Genomic DNA, 22,209 nt, shown 5'->3' on the forward strand with positions numbered 1-22,209 from the left:
AAAGTTTTCACAAACATATATCGAAGAACCTATAACGTATATAATGATGAGTGGGCCATTGTGAAGCCCACAAGCAGATATTCTTGGTAAAAAGCAAGTTGAATTTATGGCTCTCTTAAAGCTGGGACATACAATTCAAAATGTGTTCAAAATTTGTGCTATCCCTCCTTACACCATTATTTGGATTTTATAGAAGCAACGCTTCACAACCATGATAACGAATCACTAAATTATTATGGTACAGGAGGAATCCATTTGACCGATCATGTCTGCACCGGCTCTCTGAGCACTTTAACTTTGTATCAATTTGCCGTCTTTACATCATCATCCTATACATTACTTCTGTTCAAATCATCGCCAGTGCTCTCTTGAATGCCTCCAATAAAGCACATTTCCAGGCAGTTCATTCCAGACCCTAATTACTCAATGTGTGGAAAACAATCTCTTCTCACCTTGCATTTGCCTTTTTTAACCAAAATACACTGTATCCTCTGATGCTTGATCCTTTTACAAGAGCAGTTTCTCTACGTTTATTCTAACTAGTTTTTCATGATTTTGAAATCTTCTATCGAATTTTCCCTCAACTTTCCTCTTTCCGAGAAGTTCTCACAACTTCTCAATGTAATCTCTTAATTGATGTTTCTCATCCCTGGAATCATTCTCATAAACCTCTAGTGCATTCTCTCTCATGCATCACAACATTCCTCAATGGTGTTGCCCAGAACTGTACACAATGCTCCAACAGAGGTCTAACTAGTGTACTATCCAAGTTCAGCATAATATTTGTGCTCTTGTACTCTATGTCTCTACTTATGAAGCCTAAAATACTGACTGCTTTACTATCAGTTTTCTCCATTTATCCTGCCTCAATAAACAGTTATGCATCTACACTCTCGAGACTCAAATGTTTTTGCACACCGGTGACAGTAATATTCTTTACTTGATATAGCCTCTCCACATTCTTTACACCAAATGGTATCATAGAGCCATACAGTACAGAAGAGGCCTTTCAGCCCATGGAATCTATATCACCAGAAACAGACGACTACTGACATGAGTCTCACTTTCTTACACAAGACACAGTCTTGCATGTTATGACACTTCAACTTTTGTTTAAAAGGTTATGAGGTTTCTTGCATCATCTACCCTCCCAGACAGTGCTTTGCAGATTCCCACCACACCTCTGGGTGGAAACATTTTGCCTCATATCTCTTGCTTTTCAGTTTTAAATTATGCTCCCTTGTTGCTGACCCTACGACAAAGAGGAGCAGCTGCTTTCTACTTAACCTGCCCATGCACCTCATAATCTTATCCACCTCTAATCAGATTTCCCCTCAATCTTCTTTGCTCCACAGAAATAAAACTCGAGCTTTTCCAGCCTTTCATGGCTGAAATGCTCCATTCCAGCCAACATCCTGGTGGACTTCCTTTGCAGTCCCTCCAGGCAACTGCATCCCTCCAATTCCTCACATCTCTATGCATCTAACTTCATCAGTCCCCTTTCCACCCTATTTACCAACTTCTCAATGTCCTTTTGAAGTTCTACACTGTCCTGCTCACAGTTTACAATTTTTCCAAATCCCGTGTCAGCTGCACAAATCTATATCATTTAGATATGAATTGAGAAAAGCAATGGTCCCAATACCGACTGGAGGGAACTCTACTATGAGCCCTTCTCCAGCCTTGAAACTACCCATTAACTATTACTCTGTTTCCTATTCTTCAGCCATGTTGCTACTGTCCCTTTATTTCATCACTCACAACTTCTCAAAAAACCGTTGCTTGATACTGTATCAAACACCTTTTGGAAGTCTACGCACACCACTTGAAGAGCCTTGCCTTTAGTAACCCTCTCTTATCTGTACAAAAAGCTCCAGCAAGTTAAGTGCACATGATTTTCTTTTTTAAAATATATGATGACTTTTCACAATCAACCCATATTTTTTCCATGTGTCTGTTAATTCTATCCTAGATAATGATTTCTGGACATTTCCCCATCACTCAAGTTAAACCTCTTCTGTAATTGCTGAGCTGACCATTACAACCTTTTTGAACAACTGTAGATAACCTGCAATTCTCCACTTCTCCAGCACCACCCTCTGAAACCAAGGAAGATTGAAAGATTACTGTGATTTGTACTTTCACTTCCCTCAGTATCCTTGGGTGAGACTAATCCAGTCCTGGTGCCTTGTCAAATTTAAATATTGACAGCTTTTGCAATCCTCCTTCTCACCAATTTTAAACTCTTCTAATTGCTAAACTTCCTCTTTTGTCACCATGATCTGGGCAACTTCTGTCACATTAGTGAAGACAGAAGCGAAGTGTTAATTTAACTCCTCTCCAAAGACCTCTTGCCTTCATGTGTAAATCCCCTTTGTGGTCCCTAATTGGCCTGACTCTTCCTTTTACGACACTTGCTTTTACTCAATAAAAGTTTGACATTTGTTAGATTTACGTCAGTCAGAGACTTTAGCATCAATCATCCTAATAGCACATAACAATAGCTCTAAACTTCCTATGTACATTCCTGAAGCAGCCAACCATACACACTTTGTGACTCTCATTGCGCTTGCCAATACACTGATATGAGAATATCTTGAGGGTACTGAAAAACATAGGGCACCCCTGGGAATACCAGGACACCCCTGTGTCCTGATACAGAAAATTTAATGCAAGTAGTTATCTTTTATCCAAGTTCTGCCCCAATAGTGATACTTTCACAGACAGTAAAAAATAAAAAGCCATCCTTGTAAACACATCTGTTCTTCTTTAAGCATTCTTCCACACATCAATATGCGTAAAATTTCTCATATAGAGTCATAGAGATGTACAGCATGGAAACAGACCCTTCGGTCCAACCCGTCCATGCCAACCAGATATCCCAACCCAATCTAGTCCCACCTGCCAGCACCTGGCCCATATTCCTCCAAATCCTTCCTATTCATATACCCATCCAAATGACTCTTAAATGTAGCAATCGTACCAGCCTCCACCACATCCTCTGGCAGCCCATTCCATACACGTACCACCCTCTGTGTGAAAACGTTGCCCCTTAGGTCTTTTTATATCTTTCCCCTCTCACCCTAAACCTATGCCCTATATTACTGGACTCCCTGACCCCAGGGAAAAGACTTTGCCTATCTATCCTATCCATGCCCCTCATAATTTTGTAAACCTCTATAAGGTCACCCCTCAGCCTCCGACGCTCCAGGGAAAACAGCCCCAGCCTGTTCAGCCTCTCCCTGTAGCTCAGATCCTCCAATCCTGGCAACATCCTTGTAAATCTTTTCTGAACCCTTTCAAATTTCACAACATCTTTCTGATAGGAAGGAGACTAGAATTGCACACAGTACTCCAACAGTGGCCTAACCAATGTCCTGTACAGCCACAACATGACCTCCCAACTCCTGTACTCAGTACTCTGACCAATAAACGAAAGCATACCAAACGCCTTCTTCACTATCCTATCTACCTGCGACTCCACTTTTAAGGAGCTATGAACCTGCACTCCAAGGTCTCTTTGTTCAGCAACACTCCCTAGGACCTTACCATTAAGGTGTATAAGTCCTGCTAAGATTTGCTTTCCCAAAATGCAGCACCTTGCATTTATCTGAATTAAACTTCATCTGCCACTTCTCAGCTCATTGGCTCATCTGGTCCAGATCCTTTTGTAATCTGAGGTAACCCTCTTCGCTGTCCACCTCCAATTTTGGTGTCATCTGCAAACTTACTAACTGTACCTCTTATGCTTGTATCCAAATCATTTATGTAAATTTCAAAAAGTAGAGGCCCAGCACCGATCCTTGTGGCACTCCACTGGTCACAACCTCCAGTCTGAAAAATCTAAAAGAGTATTGTGTCCTCAAATCTCCAATGAATGGTGAAAGTTATAAGTTACAACCAGTGAATAAGCAGGTGGGAACAGGCTGACTAAACATCAAATTGGCACAAACTGTCCACATTGCAGTGGCATTTAGGTAAAGGCAATCAAATTACAGGGGGAGAGCTGCCATAGTGTTTGGCTCAATACAAGTTGGAGTAATGGTGAAGTGATACAGTCGCCGAGCATTGTGATGCAGGTGACGCAAACTTATCAAAACTTTCAAACAAAACGTTAAAAGCCAGGCTGTGCACATAAAGAGCTAATGAGAAGTGGCAGAGTGCGACAGTTCCTGAGGGTGATGAGTCAGAGGAAAACTGCTGTTCACATTAGCGGGATACAAGGTAATACTTATGTACCAGCTTCCATGATTGGGTTTCCTGGTTGGACTATATGAGCATTACTGGTCAATTCAGACAGATACAATCACTGTTTTACATGGAGAAGTGAACCTCCTCACTCCTGAATGGGAACATCCTCATTCAATTTTTTTTCATTCTGCTTCTCCAAGTGTCACAGATAGCAATGACAGCTATACAGAAGTAGCAGTAGCTCTCCAAAGGGCATTGGTATTCATGAAGGAAAACCATCACTTTTGTCAACTCAGAATACAATCTGGAATTGATCAAAACAAACTGCTTTGGAGTGAATAGCAACTCAGCATCTTCATTTGATGAAGTGCCTCTGTAGTAACTCTCACCAAGTCCTATATATTCATCACCTTTGTGCTGAGATCTAAACTGGCTTCAGGTTAAGCAATTTTTAAAATTTCGCATTCTTTGGTTCAAATTTCACCATGGCCAAGGCTGACTCAGATTCAAAGGTTCTGTATTCCTTCCCTGAACCTCTGCCCCTTTCTTTCTTTAAGACAATCCTTAAAACCTTCCTCTCCTACCAGTCTTTTTATCAATGTTCTAATATTTCTTTACATTGCTCCATGCCTGTGTCAATAATAACATCTTTGTTTTACTGCTTCAAAGGCACTATATAACTTGACTCCAGTACTTAGCCAGCACAACTCCAGATGTTTGCCACGTTCATCAAAGTAGATCTGTCTTCGTGTTTTCCCTGAACTCTAATCTTGCTCAGTTGCATTGGCTTTTCAAGCCTCACTAACTGAGCTGTACTGAAGCACTATTGACCGCAGGCTTTGTCTGAGCTGCTCACAGCTTCCGCCAACAGAGCTAACAATTTGCCAACTTTCTCACATCTTAAGGACTGGTGTGTTCTTAAGTGAACAGCCCAATTTCTTCCTTGAAGGACTACGCCAAAGATACATAAGGAGGTGGCAGATGGATTCACCCACAAATATCCTCAAATTGACTGTGAAAATTAAGAGAAAAATCATTCCCTTGAATGGAACAGGTAGAAATGGTGAGGACAGTTCGTCCAGTCTCAGGATGGATCTCCCCAGAACTTATTGCTGACAACAATGTGGATAGCAAACCCATGGTTCTAGTCGTAAGGAAGTCACTGGGAGTCAGGTATGGGGCGATGGGGGGAAAAGAAGGTTTGCACACAGCTGGTGAGAACTGCCATTGACCAAGATATGGGTATTGTGTGCAGGCTTAAATGTAAGGACCTCCTGCTGGTTCTTGGCAAAAGTAGCAGTGGCTGCAAGAGTATTGAGGAAGGAAACTGCAAGTGGTGAGACTGCAATACTGGAGTGGGGGCTACAGCGAGAGCAATATGGTAGAAGGAAGCTATATATGAGATGAGAGGAAAGGAGGCTTGTGGGCATGGGGGGCAGTTGGAGGAGGGAGGTTGTACTGCAGAGAGAACAATTTTAAAACTGTCAACAAAGGAATACTCAGCTGATACGGAAGAAACCTCAACTCTGAGATAATTGATTTCTTGCAAATGAATGTAGAATCTCTAGTTTAGGGCTGCCTAAGTTCAGGAGTTACTACACTAGTAGCTCCAGTCTCCTGTACTATTAGTTCTTGGAAAAAATTAGTGGAGTCTACAGTAACAAACACTGTCAATTGGTAAATACAAATGGAGATTGGAACTTGATGCAGCAAACAGATTCTGATTAAAATATTCCAGCTTTGTGCATGTGCAATGGAAACTTTTCAGCTATAGCCTTTGTAATTTGCAGAAGGTGTGTTTAGAATGGTAGCGTGGTGTGTGTATAGTAATGTCAACTATTTTGAATAATAAATCAAAGGCTATCTTGACCTAATTTAAATGCTAATGTGTCTAGGAAATAATGCATGCCTTGTATTCTGTGGCTTTAACTTTAATTGAAAATTGATAATTGAGGATCGATAATTGATAAATAATTTTAATTCGGCTTGCGTAGAAATGCAAATATCCCATATGTCAGGAAAAAAGAAGATATTGCTACTATGTGACTGTATTATTTATAAAATGAGTTAGTGATAATGAAAATGTACCCCGAAAACCAAAAAGTCACCCTCAAAAATCAAGTAGTAGTCCTTGAGAAAATCTCAAGAGAACTTGGAAAGAAAAGTTTTTTTAATTTCAAAAATATACTTTATTCATAAAATTATTTGGATCTCTATACAATCGGTCATGCCATTCTTGTGCACACATTACATTGCTTTACATACAGACATCGAAATTTATTTTTCATATATACAAGCCTGTACATTTACTATCCAGCTCTTCTGCTAGGTGTCAGTGTAGCCTAAATGACTGGGTGACCTTCTTAGGCAGGCAGATGTTACACAGTGGTTTTTCCCCACCGCACCTTGGCAGCAGCTGCCCCAACACGTAGTCCTGGACCTTGGAATGTGCCAGTCTGCAACACTCAGTCGGGGTCAACTCCTTCAGCTGGAAGATCAACAAGTTTCGGACCGCCCAGTGAGCGTCATTCACCCTGTTGATGTTCGTCTCGGTGTGCATCCCGGGGAACAGATCGTAGAGCACGGAGTCCCGTGTCACAGCGCTTCTTGGGACGAACCTTGACAAAGCCCACTGCATTCTTCTCCAGACTTCTTCTGCATAGGCACAATCCAGAAGGTGATGTGTGACAGTCTCGTCCCCCCCGCAGCCGGGGGGAGGGCAGCGTGCGGTGTGGCAGAGAGTCCAGGCGTGCATAAAGGATCTCACAGGCAGAGCCCTTCTCACCACCAGACAAGCCATGTCTTGGTGCTCGTTAGAAAGTTCTGGTGATGAGGCATTCTGCCAAATGACTTTGACAGTCTGCTCGATAGGATCCACCCTCTCCTTTTTCCGAAGGGTCGCAAGGACACTATGTGCTGACCACTTCCTGATGGACCTGTGGTCAAAGGTGTTTTTCTTCATAACAGAAAAGTTATTTTGACCCCTGCTGCATAACAGCTAAAAATAAACACTCCAGCCTGGGTCTGCCCCTGTTCAACTAAACCATTTTCACAGAACCATTTTTCAGTAACACCTGAACTGTTCTGATTGATCTATCAAAAAAAATGGCCTTAAGCCTCTTCCCTATCACATGGCGGAATCAAGTGCTGCCATGTAAAACTACATTTGTAACTCAAGGTTCTGTGGAAGTTACATTCAGACAGAATGTTAGAAATGGATTTCATTCCAGGAAGGTCACTGCATTCCCTAACAGAAGTCGATGGTGCTATACAAAATATCTGAAAACTCTTTTCTACTAAGCATAAAATTACATGCTTACACTGGGGAGAATTGCAAAACAGTGCAAATGAATCTCTTGCACACATGCCAGAATTAGGGCCAATGCCCCTAGAATGGGGGCTGATGCAGATTATGTCTGTGCCATATGTCAGCAGCCTGCATGCAGGAACTGAGAGTTCGCAGTCCAGTCTGCCAGGGTGAAATTATTGCTGAATGCAGTTCACAATGCCAGGCATACTGAGGGTAAAAAAAGAAAATAATGGGCTGTTAACCATTCCCCTGCTAGAATATTTGGTTTGTGAAAAGCAGAAACTTATACAGTGTAAGATGCACCAGTTTTAATTAAACATTTGACTCCCATAATTCACAGCCTCCTTTGTAAGGGTTAAGTGCTCAAGTCTCAGTGGGTTGGCTTCTGATCATTATCCAATATTGCCACTGTGAAATGAGAGGACATCTGGTGAATCCGGGATCTATCCTGGATACAACACACTCTACAGCAAATTGGCTCACATTCAAAGAATGACTGCTTGGGTTAAGTGCTTGAGAATTGCTAGTACTTTAGCAACAGCACAATGAAGCAAAAGCAATCATTAGGAACAGAGTGGGGGGGTGGGGGAGGAAAGTGAGGGACATCATTAAAATATGATGCATCTACAGTGTCTGCTTTAAGGGGATCTGGCAGTGATCCTTCAATCTTACAGATCTTGTTTTTAGTCTCTAAGATATGGAGCAATATAAGAAGAATTTGTCTCCTTAAAGTAAAGAAGGTTAATAAGGGGAGATTTTAGATAGACATTTAAAACTAGATCAATTCGTAATAAACCAGATAGGGAAAAGCTGTTTTCACTAGATGGATCAGTAACCAGAAGGGACAGATTCAAGGTAATAGGAAAAAGAATCAAGTCGCAGATGAGGAGATTTTGTTGAGCAGCATATTATGATGATCTGGAATGTGCTGCCTCCATCTGTTCATTCAAATTATTTTATACATACTGTTTTTGCATCTGATCTGTACAAGGAGCCTGTCACAGTGCCAATGTCATTGATAGTAATATATATCAGAAAAGAAGCATACTCCAGTACCCCTTACATTAGAAGCACTATCATTACCTGCACGAAGGTCGCATTTCTAATTGTGACAGTAGTGAAAATTGGGACCCAAGCTCATGAAGAGCACTAAATAAATCAAAGTTTTCATTCTTTCTCAGTTTTCTCCTTCCACTCCCTGAAGGTTTTCTGAACAGTGGCATCAATACCTCACCATTGTTTACATGCGCATATAAGACATAAATGCCAGCAGGTTACTTAACTACACAGATATCACCTTCTGGTCCTGTACATGCAAGCTCTATTGATCCAAATTTCCTAGCAATGTTCATTCAAGATTAAGAGCAGAACATTGGCTAAATTTTGTCTACCTTTAATCCAAGCACTTCACTGCAGTCCAACTACACCTCAAGGTGCAAAAACAGAAGTTGCTGAGAGTCCTGAGAAGGGTCACTGGACCCAAAATGTTACTTTTAATTTCTCTTCAGAGAGGTTTTCTAACAACTTCTGTTTTTGTTTCTGATTTAGAGCATCTGCAGTTCTTTTGGTTTTTACATCTCAAGGTGATTTGACACAGATAATCGAGTGAGTATGAAATCATAAGGGTAAGAAAGACAGGCAAATACCCATGGAAAGTGACTTAACCTTCTCTCTCTAAACATTCATTAAATACAGCCACTATTACAGCACTGAACAGGTGAGTTTAGAAGGTATACTTCAAATTCAGAAAGGTTTCAAAAAATACAATGCCAGCTTCCACTTTAATGCTGTTTAATAGCTTTGGGATTGATGGCAAGATTTTTTGGCTATGTTTACATTTTATTTTGAAGCATCTGTGTCCCTTTATTTTACGCATGAAAAAGAATTAGTATTGTCAATTTTTATGAAAGCCTATTTTCAATTCATTTCATTTCATAAGCTTTACTCTAAGATGTAATCCGAGAGTAAATGCCACGATTCTGTTGGCATAGCAACGCTTGAACAGTATGCTTTGAGTAGGTTACACAAAGCTCAGCTTCAACAATCCCGTTATGTACTGCTAGGTTTGTTGCTACATGATTCATAATGATGGTCTTTACAGTCACAAGTCACATAGATCCCTCTATGACTCACTTCTATTTAATAACTGCAATCATCTCTAACCCTCCAACTCTTCAAAATGTCTGCATTTCTCCAATTTGGCATTTTGCACGTCCCCAATTTTCACTGCCTCACCAATAGCAGCCATCTCCTTACAGCAGTCTACTCTGAGCTCTGGAATTTCCTCCCTATACCTCTAATTCTTTTGCCTCCTTGAAGAGGCTTCTTAACAGCTACCTCTTTAACCAAGCTTTCACCACCTGAACTATTCGTTTACTGTGCAGGGGATATCACATTTTAACATATATAGATGTCTTCATCATCTGCCCATGGAGCACCTTGGTAAATTATGTTGGTTATAGACACTGTAAAACTGCAAGTTGTTGTTGTCAGACCTGGTTCTTATCCAGGCTTATAATCAATTCAATCTGCTGATGGGAAATTTCATTTCTGGTTTAGTGTCATGTTCACTTAGAAAAGCAGTAACAAAAACATAAATTGAAGCTGGAGAAAGCTAATGTATATCTTGGATCCAAAAGAGATTCATGGTGTGAAAATTCTTATGTTATTCCCCATGACACAAGAAATAGAATGTGGGTAACCTGGTATTGAAAAATCTAATCAAGCATTTATTACAGTTCACTGCAATAAACAAACAATAGATCACACAAACTGTCGGAGTTAGTGTGGGGCTATTTGGTCATGGAGAATATTATGCATCATGCTTCAAGCTACCCCAGCTTAAAATGAAGATTGCAACATTTGTACTGTCAGGACACATGTTATGATACATTGATAATATCATAAGCATGATTCTTAAAAGATATACTGACAGTGACAGTGAGACATAACACATGTGCCATTGGATCTTTCAACCCTGCTCTACTATTCATTAAGATCTTCCATCTGCTATCTCCACTCTACCAGCCTCCATTACCCATATATCCCTTCATATGCTTTTGTACCCAAAATTTCATCAACCTGCCTTGAATACAGAAAATGACTCAGCATCTGCAGCTCTTCAGTACAGACTCTGAATGATTCACAGTTCTTTGAGTGAAGAATCTCAGATCTAAATGGTTAAGGAAAAACAAGAAACAAAAAGAAACTCTTTTTAAGAAATAACTCAGAGTCATACAGGCATAGAGATATAAAGCACGGAAACAGACCCTTCATTCCAACCCATCCATGCCGACCAGATATCCCAACCCAATCTAGACCCACCTGCCAGCACCTGGCCCATATCCCTCCAAACCCTTCCTATTCATATACCCATCCAAATGACTCTTAAATGTTGCAATTGTACCAGCCTCCACCACTTCCTCTGGCAGCTCATTCCATACACGTATCAATCTCTTTATGAAAAAGTTGCCCCTTAGGTCTCTTTTGTATGTTGCCCCTCTCACCCTAAACCTGTGCCCTCTAGTTCTTGACTCCCTGACCCTAGGGAAAAGACTTTGCCTATTTATCCTATCCATGCCCCTCATCATTTTGTAAACCTCTATCAGGTCACCGCTCAGTCTCCGACGCTCCAGGGAAAACAGCCCCAGCCTGTTCAGCCTCTTCCTATAGCTCAAATCCTCCAATCCTGGCAACATCCTTGTAAATCTTCTCTGAACTCTTTCAAGTTACACAACATCTTTCCGATAGGAAGAAGGCCAGAATTGCACGCAATATTCCAACAGTAGCCTAACCAATGTCCTGTACAGCCACAACATGACCTCCCAACTCCTGTACTCAGTACTCTGACCAATAAACGAAAGCATACCAAACGCCTTCTTGACTATCCTGTCCACCTGCGACTCCACTTTCAAGGAGCTATGAACCTGCACTCCAAGGTCTCTTTGTTCAGCAACACTCCCTAGGACCTTACCATTAAGTGTATAAGTCCTGCTAAGATTTGCTTTCCCAAAATGCAGCACCTCGCATTTATCTGAATTAAACTCCATCTGCCACTTCTCAGCTCATTGGCTCATCTGGTCCAGATTCTTTTGTAATCTGAGGTAACCCTCTTCGCAGTCCACTACACCTCCAATTTTGGGGTCATCTGCAAACTTACTAACTGTACCTCTTGCACTCAATGTAAATGACAAAAAGTAGAGGACTCAGCACTGATCCTTGTGGTACTCCACTGGTCACAGGCCTCCAGTCTGAAAAACAACCCTCCACCACCACCCTCTGTCTTCTACCTTTGAGCCAGTTCTGTATCCAAATGGCTAGCTCTCCCTGTATTCCATGAGATCTAACCTTGCTAATCAGTCTCCCACTGGGAAGCTTATCGACCGCCTTACTGAAGTCCATATAGATCATGTCTACCGCTCTGCCCTCATCAATCCTCTTTGTTACTTCCTCAAAAAACTCAATCAAGTTTGTGAGACATGATTTCCCACGCACAAAGCCATGTTCACTATCCCCAATCAGTCCTTGCCTTTCCAAATATATGTACATCTGATAATGACTATAAAGGTCCAAAATCACATATGGAGTGTGTTCCACGTTTTGTTCTGCAGTCTGTTGAGTAATCCAATCTTACCCCAGATGGTGCTGCAGCTACAAAACCAGCCTCCCATTACCCACAAGGGTTACAAAGAATAATCGGCATGTGCTGAAACACTGCACATGTATTAAGGGGGCCTTAATCATTCCTTCAGGTGTAGGGGGAGGGCAATGGGCAAGGGGCAGGAATCTAGCTTCCTCACAGTAGCAAATGCTCAAATTAGCTCACTATTTCAAGAAGAGGACATACCTCTTGAGCTTAGACTATTAAAAAAATACAAATATGGACCTCTGAAATGGATGTGCTTCTGTACTTTTAAAGAAAGATTTATGATGATTAAATACAATTTTTCGAATCAGGAAGGGAAATAACGTGCGGTTTTCATCATTCTTAATAAATACCCATGGCTTTCTGTCTCCTTACCTGCAGCTCTGCCTCCCACTACAAATCTTAATTGTACAAATCCTATGTGCAAAACTAAGTCAAAGGGTTTAACACAAAAGGAACAGGGAAAGACAATACATCTAACCTGACTAAAGGTGCAGACCGTGCTATATAATACGTAATCCAATTTAGTATTATCTCAACCTCAAGCTTTATTCTGCAGCTCACCATTTGTTGCGAAGGAAACCCTCCATTTTGCTTTTACAGTGACAAAAACAGAAGTTGCTGGAAAAGCTCAGCAGGTATGGCAGCATCTGGATACTGCCAGACCTGCTGAGCTTTTCCAGCAACTTCTGTTTCTGATTTACAGCATCTGCAGTTCTTTTGGTGTCTGCTTTTGCTGGTGTAGGAGGAAACTTATTCCAGCAGCTTCACACGGTTTCATGATTTTTCAATGGGCAGTTCAAATGTGGTAATCTAAGTTAGCAATAAATCTTGGCAGAATATTCAAGGTTTGTGTAAAGATTTGTAGCCATAGATGTGGATATGTTTGCCAAGCTGGGAAATTGATTTGCAGGTGTTTTGTCACTGTCTAGGTGTCTAGCTAATCAACAGAATAAACAACCTACAAAAAAAAAAGGACTGATAACCAGTGCTTTGAAGCCTCCTGTGAACTGCTGCTGTACTGTATCTTCTGGAATTTATTTGGTTCTATTCCTGCTGCTTCCAGTCACTTGCTGTGGTGGCTGGTATTTTGGGTCTAGGTCTGGACAGGGGGATAAGTGTTTGCAAATCAACTTCTCAGCTTAGCAAACATACCCACAAGTATGGCATCCGGCACCTGAGCTACAAATCTTTATGCAAATCTTGAACATCTAAGGATGAGACATGGTAAGACAAGCAAGGAAGTGGGAATTTGGTGCCAACCACCTAAGCACTACCTAAGAACAACTATGATTCCTATATGGATGCTGAAGGAATCAAGTACTACAGCCTGTCAGATACAGACCACCAATCAACAACCCACAAGAAGAGAAACAGTCTCAGGATGATCCAAGTTATGATTACGGACTCACACAACAGACTACACAGGTACAGACGAACATTTGTGTGCCAAAAATCATTAATTTCAAAAGCAACCAATCAGAAGTAGACCACGACAATCAAACAGGCCATCACCATAGGACAGAACAGAACCAATACAGAAAGAGAATGGCAATACAAAACAAAATGACTAAGCTAGCCAACAACAGCAAAGACAATACGACAGACACCTGGGAAAGAACCTCTCCAACAGACAGCTCACAGACACAGAAAAAGCCAAGCAACTCAACTACAACCACAGGAATGCAAAGACAACAGACTTCCTAACTGCACTAGAATGTATGCTCAGAACTAATGGACTAACCGAAGAGACACAGCAAGCAGTCAGACAAACTAACAAAGAAAAGGCAAATGAACAACCTCAACACCAGAGAGGAGCCCTAAAAGACTCAAAAAGGACAAGAATCATAGTATCAGCAGATTAAGGCAGAATGACGGTTAATACAGACAAGACTGAATATATTCGGAAAGCAGAGAAACTATTTGCAGATACCTACACCTATCTACATTACAGCTAACCAATAGAATAAACAACACACTAAGGAACCTACAAAAAAAAAGGGCTGATAATCAGGACTGACCTACAAAGGATAAAACCAGAAAGCAACAACACACCAAGATTTTACTGATTACCCAAGGGACACAAAGTAGACATACCACTTAGACCCATTTTGGCACTTCCAGGAAGTCCATTACATAAACTGGCAAACGAACTCTTAAAAACGGAAATATCTTTTTAGCCAAGGTTGGTGGGGTGGAAGGTGAGGACCAAGGAGGGTTCTGTCCTTGTTGTAGTTGGAGGAGTGGAGTTCGCAGGCAGAGGTGCGGGACATGGATGAGATGCATAGGAGGGAATCTTCAATCACACGGGAGGGGAAATTTCGGTCTCTAAAAGGAGGCCAACTGTTGTTTTCTGTGGTGGAACTGGTCATCCTGAAAGGAGATTCAGCGGAATTGGGAATTCGGGACACAACAGGGAACCTACCAACAAGGACGATGTACCCAAATTACTCGATGTGCTTGATGATGCACTTCACAATCAACAACCAAATATATGAACAGATCAATGGGAGCAACCACCTCTGGGGTCATAGCTGAAGGAGTGATGCAAAGACTGGAACAAACAGCCCTCCCACAAATCTGATCCAAACACTTCTTGTGGGTTGTTGATTGGTGGTCTGTATCTGACACTTTTGTTAACATTAAGAGAACAGAAATTGAGAAAACACACCAGATTATCAACATTATGCTCACAGGGATCAAGAGGAAAAAAAAACAACCACCAACTCCCAATCCTGGAGGTGATGGCAGAAAGAACAGAATGGTGAATGCACTACAGGAGTGTCCAGAAAAGCCACACACACGGACCAGATCCTGAACTATAACACCAACCACCTGAACACACACAAGAGAAGCTGCATTAGGACCCTGTTCAAAAGGGCTATAACACATGACAGCACTCCCAACCTGCAAAGAGAAGAAAAACACCTCTACAGAGTCTTCATCAAGAATGGCTACCTTCGCAACATCATCCGCAGATGCTTAGCAAATAAATAACCTGATGAGGATATGCCACAATCTAACACACTAGCCATGCTACTTTGCACAAAAAATGCCCTTGGTACTAACAGCCAGACTTTGCCGCCCACTGGGATCCATGACAGCCCATAAACCGACAGTCACTATCAGACAACAACTCACCAGGACAAAAGACCCTAAAACCACCATGTGTGAGACTAACATAGCTTACAAGATTCCATGCAAAGACTGCATAAAACACTATATAGGGGAAACAGGAAGACAACTAGCACTCTGCATCCATGAACACCAACTAACCACACAACCAGCTGTCCCTCTTAGCCAGACACACAGATGACAGGGCCACTATTGTGACTAGGATAACACAGCGATCATAGGACAAACTAAGCAGAGGCCAGCCAGAGAATTTTTAGAAGTATGGCACTCATACATGAACATCATCAACAAACACATAGACCTCAACCCAAAATACCGGCCGCTACAATAAACAACTGGAACCAACAACCAGAAGCAGCAGGAACGGAAACAAATAAATTCCAGAAGACAAATACAGCAGCACTTCATAGGAGACGCCAAAGCACTGAAGATATCGCCTAGATAGGGGATGAAACATTTCCAAATCAACTTCCCAGTTCAGCAAACATACCCACAACTAAAGCAATAGGCCGAATATAGATAAAGTAGAAATAGTAGAATCTGCATTATCTCTCAACCTCATCAACTGGAATGCTCCCTAATTGGAATCTCTGACATCCCCACAGGGCATCACTGTTACTACAGAAAATATAACATCAGTCTGAAGTGATTGTTAAAGAATTGGCTAAAAGTTGAAGAATCTTTCTCTTGCGTTCAAATGAAAGGAATTAAAGATGGAGAGGCCCTAAGCCTTCTCAAATTGCAGTATAGATTCGGGCATTTCTTCATTTAATCCTACAATTGCCACAATAACTTACTGCACCACCTCATCCAAAGTCATGCTGGATCATGTAACTTTTAAGCGTGAACATATTGCTTCCACAATTATAGGAACTGGTAACCAGAACATACAGACTTATGATAATTAAGTGAAAAAGCAGGGAGGAATGACATTTAGTGTGATTCAGGATGCATTCCTTTAAAGGATAGTGGAAGCCGACTTAACTGATTGATAGTTAAGAAAGAGGATTTTGAAGGGATATGGTACAGCAAATCTCTTTCAATGAGGAAATACAGGCACGATGGCTGAACACCTTTCTGTGCTGTGATTGTGAGAATTTATGGCTTAGTATAAAGCCTAGTATGTCAAACAACAGTGCTTTATAAAAAACATGACCAGGAAAGTAATGTGCCAACAATCAAAATCTCAGTTTAGCAATTACAAACACATGCACAATAATCAAACATCTGTAGGACATGCGTCACTGCACATACCGCACATACTGTAACTGAATACCAGAAACAAAGTCTCCACAGTGAAATACATGACAACCACTCCATAGGTTATTCAACATGCCAAGGTATCTTGTAGATGCAACCAAACAAATTTGGCAAACAAATTAAGTTATGCAAAATCATGAGAACCGTGTCCCCTACATCAGTAAATCTGAAAAAAAAACTGACAAATGAACATTAATATTCTTCAATTAAAAACAGGAAATGCTTGAAATACTCATTTACTTCCAATTTTTTTTTGGTTAAACAATGATTGCTGCAAGCAATAGATTGGTTCGTTACCTCAAGTCAACAGCAGAAGGGGACTGAGTCCAACGCTGTTGAGAAAATGCACCATTTAAACTGTCACAGTTTAAGGATGATGCATCATTTTGCTCAGTAGCTCCAAGTATCCAACAATACATTTTATTCAATTATTCAGGCAATTTAATAACAAAGATTTGAATAATTTCCATACAGAATCTCAACAACAAACTGCATTTAAACAGCATCTTTATTATCGTAACACATTCCAAGGTTTTTTTTAAGAAGCTGTGCCAGAAAAAGTGACACTGAGCTGTGGAAGGGGATATTAGCTCAGATGAAGGCTTGGTCAAAGAGCTTGCATTCAAGAAACCTCTTTAAAAAACATATTGGAGGAAGAGGTTTACGGAGAAAATTTCAGAGTTTGGCATCAAGACATCTAAAGCATAACGACCAACAAAGGGAAGTAGTAAATTAGGCATTCACGGAAAGCAGATGAACACTATCTTAGAGAATTGTAATGCAGTTAAGGGTGAATCAAGAAATAACAGTGTTGAGTGGGATGGATGCTACACTTCAAACTTAGTATAATTCACTCTTATTGTATGAAGATTTTTTTAAAAATCCTTTGTGCTCTTCGAAAGCACTGGGAGGTTCTGTCACAATCCCTTAACACATTATTTCACAACACTAAAAACAACTGTGTCCAGACATCACCAAATGAAGTAAATTATGGTTTAACGTTGAGTGTTAATTGAGTAAATGTGTGTGTGTGTTTCAGTAGTGAAGCAGAAGAAAAACAGTAACAGCTCAATGGTGTTGATAACATTTACATTATGTAATTATGCTGTTAACATCTCTTAATTCACTCACCACGTACAGACCAGATCTTGCTGCAAAAGTAAGTGTTTTAATAGTTTCCAAAGTTCAGAGAGGCTTGAACTAATGCTCCAGTGACATCCAGTGATAAATCCCACTATAGCAAAAGGGAGAATTTAATTTATGGTTTGTAGGACCCAGTGTTGGACTGGGGTGGACAAAGTTAAAAATCACACAACACCAGGTTATAGTCCAACAGGTTTATCTGGAAGCACTAGCTTTCGAAGCGCTGCTTCTTCATCAGGTGGTTGTGAAGCAGGATCATAAGACACAGAATTTATAGCAAAAGATTACAGTGTCATGCAGCTGAAATGATATATTGAACAAACCTAGTTTAAGTCTTTCATCTTCTGGAATGGGTTTGCTAGTTTCAGTTCTTTAATATGTAAATCCCAGAACTACTTTTAAGTTACATTCTTAAGATAACTCAAGGTTTTATAACAAAAGGTGCCATCTCAGCTCAGACAATGCATTAAAAGGTGTGAGGTTAAGTCTGTCCATATCCCAATCCTGAGTCAGACTGGTTCTACTTCTAAAGCAGAATTTACAAGATATTACATGGTTTGACTGCCTGTAGGTTATGCATTTTTTGAGCAAATAGAATGTATATGTAAATATAATTCTACAAATATAAATTTATCCCATAAACTTATATGTGTGTCTCGCTCCTGCACGCACAAACACATATAAATTTATGGGATAAATTTATATTTGTAGAATTATATTTACATATACATTCTATTTGCTCAAAAAATGCATAACCTACAGGCAGTCAAACCATGTAATATCTTGTAAATTCTGCTTTAGAAGTAGAACCAGTCTGACTCAGGATTGGGATATGGACAGACTTAACCTCACACCTTTTAATGCATTGTCTGAGCTGAGATGGCACCTTTTGTTATAAAACCTTGAGTTATCTTAAGAATGTAACTTAAAAGTAGTTCTGGGATTTACATATTAAAGAACTGAAACTAGCAAACCCATTCCAGAAGATGAAAGATTTAAACTAGGTTTGTTCAATATATCATTTCAGCTGCATGACACTGTAATCTTTTGCTATAAATTCTGTGTCTTATGATCCTGCTTCACAACCACCTGATGAAGAAGCAGCGCTTCGAAAGCTAGTGCTTCCAGATAAACCTGTTGGACTATAACCTGGTGTTGTGTGATTTTAAAATTTAATGTAGTTAGTCTGGAATAAAATTCTACTAATTCTACGAATGATCATAAAACTATCTAAGTGCTGTATAATCTAAACTGATTTCACTCATACCCTTTTGGAGTAAGAAATCTGCTATCCTTCCTAGTTTCTGACATACACATGATTCCAGAGGAACCTCTGAAAAGGCCCATCAAACCACTCAGTCGTATCATACAACAACACAAACAAAAAATGCTTTAAGAGCAATTAAGGAAGACAGTAAATACTGTTCATGCCACTGCCACTTGCAACTCAAGTATAAGCTAGCAGGTACAGCAATATGTTATGAACTGCAAATCTCCAGAATTTGTCAAACTATTTATGTCACTTCACTACCTGCTTCACACAAACAGCACAGTGCCTCATGACTGCCTCATTATTTGTAAGAGCCTGTTGCACTTGCACCTTAAATGAGCATAAAAGTAATCTTCATACAATGTGAAGATTAGTGGGAAGTCAGAAGATCGTGAAGCCTTTAAAAGTCAGACCGTAACTAAAAAGCACTGGGGGGGGGGGAGGAGGAATGAAATATGAGAATACACAAAATTTGCAACTTTTTATACACGATTTTCTGAAAGGTCAGAGAGAGGCTGGAATAAACATTGGGTTACTGGAAAATGAGGCTGCATAGGCAGTAATGGGGAATGAAGAAATGGCAGAGAAACTGAATAGATACTTTATATCAGTTTTCAAAGTAGAAGACACCAGCAACATACCAGAACTTCAAGAGAGTCGGGGGCAGAGGTGAGTGCAGTGGCCATCACTAAGGAGAAGGGGCTGGAGAAGCTGAAAAATCTGAAATCACCCAAACCAGATGGACTACACTGTAAAGTTCTGAAGGGAATAGCTGAGGAGACTATAGAGGCAAAAAAACTGCAGATGCTGGAATCCAAGATGGTCAAGCAGGAGGCTGGAAGAACACAGCAAGCCAGGAAGCATCAGGAGGTAGAGAAGTCAACTCTTCAGGTGCAACCTTTCTTCAGGAAACTGTAAAGGTATTGGTGGTGATTGTTCAGTAGGGTCCCAGAGGACTGAAAAATGGCTTATATAACACCCCTGTTTAAGAAAGGATGGAGGCATTAGACAGGAAACTATAGTCTGGTAAGCCTGATCTCAGTTTTGGTCAGACTTTATTAAGGAGGAGACTGCAGAGTGCTGGAAGTGCAATTAAATTAAGGTGGAATCAGCACAGCTTTGCCAAGGGGAGGTCATGCCTGAAAAATCTGTTAGAATTCTTTGAAGAAGTAACGAGCAAGTTAGATAAAGGATAGCCAGTGGATGTGATCTATTTGGATTTCCAGAGGGTCTTTTGCAAGGTGACGGATAGGAAGTTGCTAACTAAGACAATAGCCCATGGTGCAAGGGGCAAGATACTGGCACGGAAAAAAGCATTGGCTGACTCGTAGAAGGCAGAGAATAGGGATAAAGGGATCTTTTTCAGGATGGCAGCCAGTGACTAGACGAGTTCCGCAGGCAGCAGTTTTGATACCACAACTATTCATGCTATACGTTAATTATCTGGAAGAAGCAACTGAGAGCATGTTGCTGAGCTTGCAGATGACGCAAGACATGTGGACAGACAGGTAGTTCTGAGGAAACAGGGAGGCTACAGAAGACTTGGACATGCTAGGTAAGTGAAAGACAAAAATAACTACAGATGCTGGAATCCAAGGTAGGTAAACAGGATGCTGTAAGAACACAGCAAGCCAGGCAGCATCAAGAGAAATCAACTTTTTGTGTGTAACACTTCTGGGCAAAGAAGTGATTGATGGAATACAATGTGGGAAAGTGTGAGGTTAAATATTTTGGTTAGAAGAATAGAGGTGCAAAGTATTTTCTAAATGGGGAAAGGCTTTGGAAATCTGATGCACGAAGTGACTTGCCAGTTGAAGTTCAAGGGTCTCAAGATTCAGTTGCCAGTTAGGAAGGTAAATGCTATGTTGGCGCTCATTTCAATAGGGCTAGAAAACAAGAACAAAAATGTACTGCTGAAGCTGTATAAGGCTCTGGTTAGACCGCATTTTGAGTACTGAGAGCAGTTTTCGGACCCTTATTGAAGGGAGAGTGTGCTGACGTTGGAGGGGGTTCCAAAAGAGTTTCACAAGAATAATCCCAGAGGTGAAGGGCTTGTCATATAAGGAGCAATTGAGGACTCTGGGTCTGTATTCAGAGTTTAGAAAGAAGGGGGGGTATCTGATTGAAGCTTACAGGACACTAAGGCCTGGATACAGTGGAAACAGAGATAATGTTTCCACTAGTAGGAGAGACGAGGACATGGGGGCACAGCCTCAGGGTGAAGGGACGACCATTTAGAACTGAGAGAAGGAGGAATTTCTTCAGCTAGATGGCGGTGACACTGTGTAGCTCACCGCCGCAGAGAGCAGTGGAGAGCAAGTCATTGAATAGATTTGAGACAGAGACAGATAGGTTCTTGATTATTAAAGGCTTCAAAAGTCACAGGCAGAAGGTAGGAGAATGGGGTTGAGAAACATAATCAGCCGTGATCGAATCGCAGAGCAGACACGGTAGGTTGGATGGCCTAATTCTACTCTCACATCTTATGGGCCATGGTCTCATTCAATTCAGCACAAAACACTGGGACTGACATTTAACACACACAGTATTGTTTTAATAGTTAATTGTTAATGGAAATCAAAGTTTGTGAGAAGATTTGTAGCTCGGATGCATGTTGCTGTGGTTTTGTTCGCTGAGCTGGGAATTTGTATTGCAGACGTTTTGTCCCCTGTCTAGGTGACATCCTCAGTGCTTGGGAGCCTCCTGTGAAGCGCTTCTGTGTTGTTTCCTCCGGTATTTATAGTGGCCTGTCTCTTCCGCTTCCGGTTGTCAGTTCTAGCTGTCCGCTGCAGTGGCCGGTATATTGGGTCCAGGTCGATGTATTTGTTGATAGAATCTGTGGATGAGTGCCATGCCTCTAGGAATTCCCTGGCTGTTCTCTGTTTGGCTTGTCCTATAATGGTAGTGTTAATCCCAGTCGAACTCATGTTGCCTTACATCTGCGTGTGTGGCTACTAAGGATAGTTGGTCGTGTTGTTTCGTAGCTAGTTGGTGTTCATGGATACGGATCGTTAGCTGTCTTCCTGTTTGTCCTATGTAGTGTTTTGTGCAGTCCTTGCATGGGATTTTGTACACTATGTTGGTTTTGTTCATGCTGGGTATCAGGTCCTTTGTCCTGGTGAGTTGTTGTCTAAGAGTGGCTGTTGGTTTGTGTGCTGTTATGAGTCCAAGTGGTCGTGGTAGTCTGGCTGTCAGTTCAGAAATGTTCTTGATGTATGGTAACGTGGCTAGTCCTTTGGGTTGTGGCATGTCCTC

General features: G+C 41.0%; 1 protein-coding gene across 7 annotated transcripts in view; it reads right to left on the reverse strand.

Moving 5' to 3' along the window:
* agap1 (ArfGAP with GTPase domain, ankyrin repeat and PH domain 1) overlaps window positions 1–22,209 on the reverse strand; it is a 759,171-nt gene that overhangs the window by 326,344 nt on the left and 410,618 nt on the right. The gene's annotated exons all lie outside the window — the stretch shown is intronic.

The sequence above is a fragment of the Chiloscyllium punctatum genome, chromosome 10 (assembly GCF_047496795.1).
Source record: "Chiloscyllium punctatum isolate Juve2018m chromosome 10, sChiPun1.3, whole genome shotgun sequence".
Classification (NCBI taxonomy): Eukaryota; Metazoa; Chordata; class Chondrichthyes; order Orectolobiformes; family Hemiscylliidae; genus Chiloscyllium; species Chiloscyllium punctatum.